Genomic DNA, 11,788 nt, shown 5'->3' with positions numbered 1-11,788 from the left:
TTTGAGCTTAGCTCTCCTGCAAAGTACATGGAGTTGGTTCTCCCAGACTGACTGGTGTCCACGTGTGTTCTCATTATTATGGATGTTTTGAAATCATGAGTTTGTACTGATTTGAGAGATGTGAAAACTCTAAGTTCTGTATTTTAGTCCCCTTTAAAAATAATTCTGGACAGAATAAACAAGCCACATCAGGGAGACCATTTTGCTGTGAAATAATTTGTTTCTCTTACGTCCTGTCCACCCCACTCCCCTCTCTCTGAGATGATCATGTTGATGTGGCTAATTTATTTCTAGTTCCCTTGTTCTACATGCCTGCTCTCAAGATAAAGGTAAGTTTTATGGTTTTCCAAGGATCTTCTTTATACCAGTATTATATATTTTGATAGCAAGATAGTTTGTGTTGTTGTTTTCCTTAAAGAGGCTTTCTGTAAGCCCTGGCAGACACAGAGAGGAGATTTTTGCTGGTCAGGCAAAGATGAAATTCTATGGCAATTCTCTCACTCTTTTGAACATTCTGCAATGAGGCACACTGCAGCCTCAGTCCAAACAGTTTATAAGCTAAATAAGGAGGTATTTTAAATATTTATTTAACAAGACATATTTTAAATAACCTACATATGTAAATAGAGCGTTCTTAGCCTGTACATTATTGCCAGGTCGATTCTCGTGTTCTGATATATAATTAATTACCGGTTTATTCCTCTGTAAACCAAAGCAGAGAATAAATCAGCGATGCCAGGTCACTGATGTCAGTAAAACTTGTAATACCCTCTTGTCACTGGGTCTGTGAAAGGGAAAGAGAGACTGTAAAGTCTGTGGGGCTGGTGGACCAAACTGTGTCCAAATGGCAAGTTTCTAACCCAATTTGAGTTGCTTTCTCCTGATGTCTAGACCTTTTGTCTGTGCTCTATAGGTAAGCATGGGATGCCCATATCTTAGTTTAAAACAAACTCAGAAAGCCTTTGCAGTGTGATTGATGCATCTTATAAGGTAGAGTTGCCTAAAGTAAATGCATATCATAAGCATTTTAAGCAACATGTTACATTTAGAAACAAAAACCACACAAATACTAATCATTCTGATAATATCTAGGTAGTTGAAAATATGACTCTTTTTAATGTTTCAGCAAAATCCATCCATCCATTCTTAATTTTTTGAGAAGAAAAAAGCATACATACTTTTTTTTCTCTTCTGCTTAAAGTGATTGTGTGTCTTTTAAATTTTTCCACTGAAAACTTCTGAAGGACAGAAGTGTTGCATTTCAAATTTGTCATGAGTATAAAGAGACCTCTCTAGGGAAGAAAAACAGAAGACATGACATCTTTTCTTTTTAGATTTACTTTCTGATGATGTAAAATGAGTAATCATCTCAAGTACCACAGCAAATTTTTGGCCTGGGTCAGTGATGAGACTAACATGTTTCATTTAAACATAATACACACGGCTTACCAACAACCCAACTCAAGAGTTCCAAGTCCCTGCTCAGCAAATTAGCTTGCCAACATAATTCTAGCTACTGATTAGCAATATTAATTATCTTGGCCTGTGGCCAAAACATCTGGAAAATTTAATGTGGAAAATCATTTAAAATAATTCGTTCATGCCATCATGACAAACCAACCCGTTGGTTAATTGACCTTTTCACTATTGCCCAGTTGTCCGGCCACACTCTAAACCTTCTATATTCAGTTTGCATTGGATCCTTTTAGCCATTCTGTACTGCAAAAAACAAAAACAAAAACTTTATATCTTTGGGAAAATAAACATTGGCAATAACAAGATCAGTTGGATTTTGCGGTCAAAATGATCATCAGATGCATTCCTAGACATGGAGTCTATAGCTTCATTTATGATATTGTTTCAGTACTTAGAATAAGTGCATTTTTGGTAGTTAGTGAAATAGGTCCAGTGAGATGTAAATTAATCTTAGCAGCTTCTGAAATAAGTTTTCTTATACAGTTGCATAAAGAGGGAAATTAAAGGTTAAAACTTGCTGATTCCACCTGCCCTCCAGTTTTACTCTGTGATGCATCCTCATGAGGTATCAGGGGCAATAATAGCTTAGTGCACATGCAAAAAGACTCAGGGAATTGCTTCTTTAGGGGTCTGAGGTGACTTTGTAGATTCGCCATAACTAATACATTAGTCTTTTAAAATAAAAATGTTAATTAAGCTTAAGCCTCCATACAGTAGGGAAGAAGAATTTACTTCTAAAGATAAACAGTGGCAACAAGACACTCAGATTGTCTTCTCATTAAATATTATTAAAACAGATAGCCTTGTTTTTACCACAGTAAATCAAGTGTTCCTTTAAAAAGTTCTGCTCAAGGTGGAGAATGCACACTTCTCTATGACTCCTTCTCTGCACAGATGAAGCTCTGGAGATTATATATAAAACAAACGTAAGATCTGAAAGGTGGAGAGAAGAAAGCGGACTGGCCAGAGACCTCAGGATGCAAGGAATGGTGAGTTTCCCTGAGGTTTTGTTTTTCCTCATATATTTAAGACCTGTGGCTGAGAAAGCCAGCAACTCAGAAACAGTAACAGGCACAGACAAGATAAGACCCAGGAAACCAGGAAAAGGGCAAGCTGGCAAGTCTTTCTCTATGTAGATATATATATGAAATATTGGGCCAATAACCGCTCTTTTCCAACAAACACCATGAAAGATAACTGGGCGGTATCAGAGAAAGCTGAATTGGGACCTGTGACTTTTAAGCCTGCCACACTGTTAAGCCCCCACCCCTGTGGGGTCAGTGAACACCATGTGGGGAGGCGTAGGACCTCCTACCCTTCCCATGTATGAAATTATCTCTAAAGGTCTAGTGGGGAGCAGGAACACTCGCCTCTACCCAACCCAACAGTAAGGAAGGAGCATCTTCCCTCTCAAATGTCAACAGAAGCCAAGTGAGGAACCTGGAGTCCCTCCCCCTTGGCGGTGATGAGGGGGCATGCACCACGCGCACAGCAGAATGGTGTCAGAGGAAGCTGATTAAAACAGAAGGTTTAACAAAGACACAGAATCTCATAGCCTACCATGAAATGCCCAAAATTCAATTAAAAAAAAAACATCACACAAAGAACAAGGAAGAACTCAAACTGGATGTAAAAAGGCAATATAGATATATGCCAACATTAAGATGATACAGATATTAGAAACATCTGATAAAGCTTTTAAAGCAGCTATCAGAAAAATACTCCAATGTGCAATTAATATTCTTGAAACTGATTAATAATTAGAGCTTCAGCAACAAAATAAGAAGTCACAGTATAACATAGAAGATATAAAAAGGAGCCTAATGGAAATTTTTGAGCTGAAAAATATATAAAGCCATAAAAACTGAACTCATGAGCTCAAAAGCAAATGATGGAGTGACAATGCGAAGTATTAGTGAACTGCAAAACAGAACCATAAAACTGCCTAATCTGAACAACAAAGAGAAAGTAGACCAGAAAAAAGCGAGAGAGACAGAGCAAAACCTCAAGGACCCGTGGGACAAAAAATAAAAGCAAATATATGATTTGCATTACCAGAATCCAGAGAGAAAGCAGGGGGAAAGCCTAAAAAAATGCTCGAAGAAATAATGGCTGAAATCTTCCTAAATTTGGCAAATGACATAAACTTATAGGTTTAAGTAGCTGAGTGAATTCAAGCAAGATAAGCTCAAAGAAATTCTGATCACAACATACCGCAGTCAAACTTCTGAGAGCTAAAGACAAAAAAAAAAAACAACCTTACAAGACAGAAGACAGTGAGGGAAAAAAGGATATCTTACTTACAGGAGCTAAAACAATTCAAATAACCATGGATTTCATATCTGAAATCAGAGAGGCTATGAGGAACTGGCACAACATTTTTCAAGTTCTAAAAGGAAAGAATTGCCAGCCTCAAATCCAATACCCAGTGAAATTTCTTTTAGGAATGAAGGGAAATCAGGATAGTCTCAGTTAAAAAATAAAAACAATCGAGAAAATATGTTGCCAGCAGACTTACCCTAAAATAATAGCTACGGAAATTCTCTAAACAGAAAGAAAATGATAAAAATAAGGAAGTCTGGATCATCAGGACAGGAGAAAACAAACACAGTAAATAAAAATATGGGTAAATACAGTGAGTTTTTCTGCTCTTCATTTTTCTAAACTATATTTGAGGGTTGACGCAAATAATATAACTGTCACGTGTGGTTCTAAATTTATATAGAAGAATTAAGACAACTGTTTTATAATAGGTGAGGGTAAAGGACTTAGAGGGAGATAACTTTTATATAATTCACTCAGATGGATAAAATGACCATAAGTGTAGATTGTGATAACTTATACATCTAAATGGTAAAAATGAACTACCGAAAATACGAAATTCTGGGAAATATGCTGAGACCCTGGATCACTCTTATATTTTCTATGAGAGTGTAAAATGGTACAGGAAAACCATACCATTTAGTACATTTTGTAACAGTTTGACATTTTCTTTAGAAAACAACACAAACAAACAACAACAGCAAAAATTCACATTCGACTGCCTCATGATCCAGCAGTTACACACCTGGGCATTTATACCAAAGAAGTAAAAATGCATATTCACCCAGAAACTTGTGCATGAATGCTTGTATTTGTATTGGCAATAGCCAAAAGCAAGATACAACCCAGATAGCCTGTAATGTGTAAATGGTTAAACAAACTGTGGTACATAATGCATACCAATAAAAAAGAACTATTAGTAACTGTTGATATATGCAACAGCCTGTATGAATCTCCAGAGAATTACAGCAAGTGGCAAAAGTCAGTTTCAGAAAAGTACATACTATATGACTCTATTTATATAATAGTATTGAAATGACAAAATTACAGAAAGTGAGAATGGATGAGAGGTTAAGGAGGATATAACCATGAGCTTCCCAGGTGGTGCTAATGAAGCACCTTCACCTGCCAGTGAAGGTGAAATAAGAGACCTGGGTTTGATCCCTGGTCCAGGAAGGTCCCCTGGGGAAGGAAATGGCAACCCACTCCAGTACTCTTGCCTGGAGAATCCCATGGACAAAGGAGCCTGGCGGGCTACAGTCCAGGGGGTCACAAAGAGTCGGACGTGACTGAGGTGACTTAGCACACAGGCAGGTTATAAGGGCAGCATGTAAATATGTAGGGGGTAATGAGAAGGATTCTTATGATGGATCAGGATTTCGTATTACAGCTGTGTAATGTCAATATTCTATTTGTTAAATTATACTATTTTTCACAAGGTGTTACCAATGGGTGAAATTGGACAAGGTGTTACCAATAGGTAAAATTATTCTTTCTGACAATTGCATTCAAATCTGAAATTATCTCAAAATAAAAAGTTTAATTTTAAAAAGTTATATGAGTTTATAATCTAACATCTCTATCATTCTATACTCTAAAAAAATTAACTGTGACAGTTGAATTTTATATAACCTTAGACGATTGTATTCAGTCACTCTGAGCCTAATTCCTTTTAGTTAAATTGACATAATGTTATCTTCCTTTTTTTTTTCTTACTAGCTATAGTCAAGATGCACTGAAAATGGAATAATGATTGTGCTTCCTAACTCTTCAAGTACTATAGGAAAAGAGCTAACATTTGTTTGAGGCTAATGTATGCCAGGCTGTTAAATGTGTACCTTACCTTATATTTATATGGTATTATTTTATGTGAAACTTTTAAAAGCATGGCTCCTATCCCTTAATGGAAAACCATGTGATATTTAAAGAACGACTAAAAGGAAATTCTCTTCTTTTGTTATATCTTTCTCAGACATTCAAGAGTGTCCACAAATAACCTTATCTACAAACTAGAAACAGACTCACAGATGCAGAGAGCAGCCTTGTGGGTGCAAGTCGGGTAGGGGTAAGTATGGACTGAGAGTTTGGGATTAGCAGATGCAAGGGATTCTATATAGAATGGATAAACAACAAGATCCTCCTGTACAGCTTAGGGAAGTATATTCAATATCCTGTGATAAACCATAACGGAAAAGAATATGAAAAAGAATGCATATATACGTATCACTGAATCACTCTGCTGTACGGCGGAAATTAACAAAACAATGTAAATTAGCTATAATTAAAAAATAAAAACTGGAAGACTGTCCAAGTCTAAAGTCCCAAGTAACTCTTATCTCTGAATATTTCAACACACTGGAACTCCTGAGACCCTCTTACTCTCCTTTCCTTAAATATGCCAGACCAAACTTTCCATCTTGGATGCTCATCCTCCCTTCACATGCTTACTGGGCACGGTCCAGCAGGATGGGCGACCACCAACACACATTCTCCCTGCTGTGCACTTCCCTCCATTTCTGCATCTGTCTGGAGAATTTTTCCATGGGGCTTGGCCCTTTTATCCTCTCAGTATTGCCCTAATTTGTGCCTCTGAACTGGAGAAAATCAGAAGAGTTTGTAGCTGACATGTTGATGGATTTTTATCTTATTTCATTTAATATTACCATTTTACAATTTCCTCAAAATGTGAGTAATCTACTGAGGACTTTGTTGTTGTTTAGTCGCTAAGCTGTGTCTGACTCTTTTGGGACTCCATGGACTGTAGTCTGCCAGGCTACTCTGTCTGTAGCATTTCCCAGGCAAGAATACTGGAATGGGTTGCCATGTCCTTCCCCAGGGGATCTTTCCAACCCAGGGATTAAACTCGCATCTCCTCCTTTGGCAAGCAGATTCTTTACCACTAGCCACCAGGAAAGCCCACTGAAGGCTTACAACTTTGTTAATCTAGGACACTTCAGAAATATTTAATTAATAAAGGAATAAATACCTAGTCCATCTTTTGCATGAAATTTTTGTGTTCTCGTTTCTGCCATGAGACTATCTCATTTAAAAAGAAAACACTCATTTGTTCATTTACTCATTTGTTTATTTATTCATTAATTCATTCCATCACCTATTCAACAATGACCTAACTCTGTGCTAAACCTCAGGGATATGATGATGTGTAAAATGTAATCTGGAAAGAAGCAAATGAAAACAATCATAATAAGGATAGGGTTTATGACACAACAGAGTCATGAAGGTACCATGAAAACACAGAGAAGGAAACGCTTCATGGAGAAATTGACAGACTCCCATATCTGCCGGGACTAGACATGGAGCAAACTCCTGTGTTGGGAAGTGCGAAGAACTGTTCTGATGCAATTTGATTTAAAAATGTGTAAAAGTGACCATCGCATTCTAGGGACTGAGAGTATTATGCACAACGATGATGATACCACGTGGGCTTTGCCTTCAACACAATAGCTCGCACCTGACCTGGTTTATCAGTACATTCAATATTACCCTCCTAAGTGGACTAGTCCTAATCTAGCGTTTATCCCCCTTCAGGTCAAGTGCAATGGCTTCCTGTTTTGTCTGCTGCATCCACACTTGCCCTTCACAATCTTCTCAGAAACCAGGGGACGAGAAAACATAAGTAAGCTCCTGCCATTTCTCACTCGGTTATGTCCCACATTTCTTAGCTGAGCATTAGAATATCCTAGAGAGGTTTTTTAAAGTGTTAAGTAGCTGGCCTTTAACCTCTGAAGTTCTGGTGATTTCAGAGGTGGTACCCAGGCTGCTGCCATCCCATCTTCCTGTCTCACTTGAGATTTCAGTTGAGATGAGATTTGAGTTGATTTCACCAATTCCAGTGTTATCTACACTGAAAACCCTACCCAATCATCACTTTATCTTCTTTCACTTTACTTTTCTTCATAGTACTCATCACTATCTGCATATGTACTATTGGCTAATGTGTTTATGGTTCTTCTTCCTCCAGAGAAGATGGCCCTAGGAAGTCAGAGATTTTACTTCTGGTTTGTTTATCACTTCACTCCCAGTGCTTATAAAAGTGCCTGGCACATGGGAAGTGTTAAATAAATAATTTTTAAAAATACATTAAATGGACAAAGGCAAGGAAGGGTTTAACACACTCAAGGGAAGTGAATTGAGAGTGGCAACATGCAACAGGAAATGGTTGGGAAAGAGGAGGTCTTGTAAAACATAAAGGACTAGGGTATTGTTTCTTAAAAAGATGGGGAGTATTAACCATTTTCAACAAGAGACTGTCACAACCCAATTTGTATTTTAGGAAACTCTCTTACTGTATTTAGGAAGGAGGTGAATTTATCCCTAAAAAGGGTTCAGACGACTAGAAATAGCTGTTTGGAGACTCTTGGGATCACAATGAGGAAAGTCCAAAGATATGACATATTTGAACACTGCAATATGGAAAGAAGTCGAAATTAAACCTCATGTGGGTTGGTTTTGTTTAATATAGTGACAGACGTTAACTATAAAAGAGTGAATGGCCCCTTGTATTTTAACCTTCATAATTTACTGCTATTTCTTTGGACAAGCATTTGTTTTTTTTTTTTTTGTCTTTTGGGTTCTCTCACTATTCTCATTAAACAAATGAAAATTAAGACAGACTTAAAAAATACAGAGTTAAGACATCTCCAGAAACCAAGCAGAAATCGTTGAAGCCCACCTGGGTCCCTTTCACTTGAGTGCTCTTTCCCACACATGCCATGAGTGATCCTGTGTGTTTTCCTTCACAGCCTTGTCTCACAGGTCATTCTGCACATTTAATATCCTCCTGTGAAACAAAATGATGCATAATGCCTGGGTCTGTTCTAAACCTCTTCTATTTTCCATTTATGCTCCTTTTTCCTGTATCGATTCAAAGCTGAAAATAGAACGAAGGTATGCTCTTAGTACAACCTCTAGTGATTATTTTTATTACTCTTTTTTTTTCCAACTGAATAAACGCACAATAAATAAGAAGCACTTCCTCTGGGAGAGAATCTCCAAATAGACCTCAGCCTCTTATCCTTCAATCTTTTTTAAACTTGCTAACATAGTATTAAGTAAAGTCCTTCCTCTCCTCCCATTCTTTCAACCCAATACTACTTTGGTTAAAGAAGTAAATCTAATTAAAGGAGCATGGGAAATGGAAGCCGTTTTGTGTGTTAGGGAAGCTGGATCTGTGTAACTTTCACCAGTGATTGGGCTTACAAGATGGAAAATTCCTTAGACTGCTGGGCAAAGTACTCTTAATGCTGTTGAAACATCTGGTTTTCTTTGTGTAAAATCTTTTCCATGAGGTGGGCTAAGATTTTTATTCTAATTGAATTTGTAGTTAATTCCAGATAAAGATGAGTTTCTTTTTGCTGATACTGCTCAAATCAGGGGTCCCAGCCTGCTGACTTGAAGCCCGTTTTTACTCAAAATTAATTAAAAAAAAAAAGAGTTGTTTCACTCAATTGTTAGTATTTATAGGACAGAAAAACAATATCTAAAACCCTGGGTTCCTGACTTGGTCTTTCGAGTCGTGTATGATGGACATAGAGGGGTATACTCCTATGCATTTAAGCAATGTGTGTGTGCTAAGTCGCTTCAGTTGTGTCTGATTCTTTGTGACCCCATGGTGGACTGTAGCCCACCAGGATCCTCTGTCCATGGGATTCTCCGGGCAAGAATACTAGAGTGTGTTTCCATCCCCTTCTCCAGGGGATCTTCCTGACTCAGGGATCGAGCCAGGTCTCCCACATTGCAGGTGGATTCTTTACCAACTGAGCCACAAGGGAAGCCCAAGGATACTGGAGTGGGTAGCCTATCTCGTCTCCAGGAGATCTTCCTGACCCAGGAATTGAACTGGAGTCTCCTCCATTGCAGGTGGATTCTTTACCAACTGAGCTATGAGGGAAGCCCTTAGATGTAGTATTGCTAACCAGTTAAGGGCACAGAAGGATTTTGATTTGAAGACAGCTTACCACCCTCCCGTGAATGTTTGTTCTGGTGTTAATGGATCTTAATTTGTTTACAACCGTAAACCACCTAAAAGAATGTAAGGACTCAAGCTTTCCAAAATGTGTTGCAATATTTGTTAAGCAGATTAATACACAGAGGAACAAAAGAAAGAATGCAGTATAAAGCATGGTGTCTTCCAGGGTTTTTGCCACTTACTTGACAGACTTCTGCTTTAACAGTGACCTTTTGGGAACTATGTTTTCTACAAGTTCATATTTTAGATATTATGAAATAAGGAAGACTATTAAATTGTACTTAGTTTATCTTTCTCAACCAATCCTGATAAGTGATTAGACCTTCTTCCTCTCTCTCTCCTACCAAATTTTGGGACAGTATAACAGAAATGAAAATCAGGGCCTAGAACCAGAAGCCAGAATAAGAAACAGACTTAGGCCCTCCACGGCTTATCAGGTAACCTGTCTCCTTTCAGCGTCACTTAACAAAGCTGATGTCCCTTTTTTTTTTTTTCCAGAGGCTTTGGACCTAGAGAAGGACACTCCCTTTTATCCCCAGCAGTAGAGAGTGAGGTCGATCAAACGCCATGAGCACAGATCTTAAAGCAATATTGGCATTTTCAAAGCTCCCATTACTGATTAACCTTTGCATTCCTTTCCTCCTTGAGGAGTCTGAATTTCTTGTCTTTTATCAGGACCTCTTAACACCCAGAATGTGGATCTATCTATAATTGCACTTTTTTTAAATCCATTCATGATATTTATACACACTCTCTCCAGACTTCTGCTGTTTATCTGAGCTATTGAAGGGCAGAAGGAAGATGACTGATTCATTCCTAAAATTCAGTAGGCAGTCCATACATGATTTTTTAACTAATGAACTCAAACAGTCATAGAAGATTTCATCGGGAAAAAATACATTCCTCTTATTCTGCCAAAGTTGCAAGTCATCATATGCAATGATAAGAAATGTTGGCTGTGCTAGATCAAATTAAATGCAGTAAGAAAAGAAAGTGCTGTCTCAGAAAAAGAGTAGGTTGATCCCAATTTTCTCTAATATGAATGAAATGCATAAAAAATCACAATGCAATGAAAAATCACAGAAGCAAATTTTTGAGTGCATCTCCGGTTATACTGGAAATCTTGCTGTTGTTTAGTTGCTAAAGTCTCTTTTGAGACCCTGTGGACTGTAGGCTGCCAGCTCCTCTGTCCATGGGATTTCCCAAGCAAGGTTGGCTTGGGTTGCGATTTCCTTCTCCAAGGAATCTTCCCGACCCAAGAATTGAACCCATATCTCCTGCATTGGCAGGCAGATTCTTTACCACTCAACCACTTTGGAAGAACCTGAAATGTTAACTTCATTAAAATCAACTGCAGGGACAATGGATATTTGGTTATCTTCTTGTTATCATTGAGTTTTCCATATTCTCATTAACATTGCATATTGTAATAAAGTATAATAAAAGTAAGATGGAAGTAATAACCTCTTTTTGTCTTGTTTTATATATATATTTATATCAATATTACATATATAATATTAGATATGTATACATAAATATCTATATAACCTCCAGAATTCTTGCCTGGAAAGCCCCATGGATAGAGGAGTCTGGTGGGCTACATTCCATGGGGTCGAAAAGATTTGGAAACAAATGAGGGACTGTGCACAAGGAAAATTATGGACCTCAATTCTTGATCTTATGTATATATGCACTCTCTGCTACATATGGATGTATACTTCCCTTCTCTGGATTTTGTGTTTCACGGTGTAACTTTCTCTGGGTAATGTGGATGCAAAAGGTATGATGTTAGAGGGACTTACAGTGCTATTTTTGTGGCTGGTTATACTTGCTTGTATTTATGCCATTCTTTTTTTTTTTTAATTGGAGGATAATTGTTTCACAATATTGTGTTAGTTTCTGCTGTACAACAACATGAATCAACTATAAGTATATATATATGTATATATATATATGTATATATATGTGTATATATATATGTGTATATATATATATATATTT

General features: G+C 37.5%; 1 long non-coding RNA gene across 1 annotated transcript; it reads left to right on the top strand.

Annotated features, from left to right (window-relative positions):
- The first annotated feature begins 205 nt into the window (after window positions 1-205).
- LOC120875241 lies at window positions 206-10,984 on the top strand. Its single transcript, XR_005723881.1, has 4 exons — window positions 206-329; window positions 2,295-2,465; window positions 7,348-7,435; window positions 10,286-10,984. It is a non-coding gene; the product is annotated as an uncharacterized LOC120875241 (long non-coding RNA).
- The last annotated feature ends 804 nt before the right edge of the window (window positions 10,985-11,788 follow it).

This window comes from Oryx dammah, unplaced genomic scaffold, assembly GCF_014754425.2.
Source record: "Oryx dammah isolate SB20612 unplaced genomic scaffold, SCBI_Odam_1.1 HiC_scaffold_16, whole genome shotgun sequence".
NCBI lineage: Eukaryota > Metazoa > Chordata > Mammalia > Artiodactyla > Bovidae > Oryx > Oryx dammah.
This window is presented reverse-complemented; position numbering and strand designations above follow the sequence as displayed.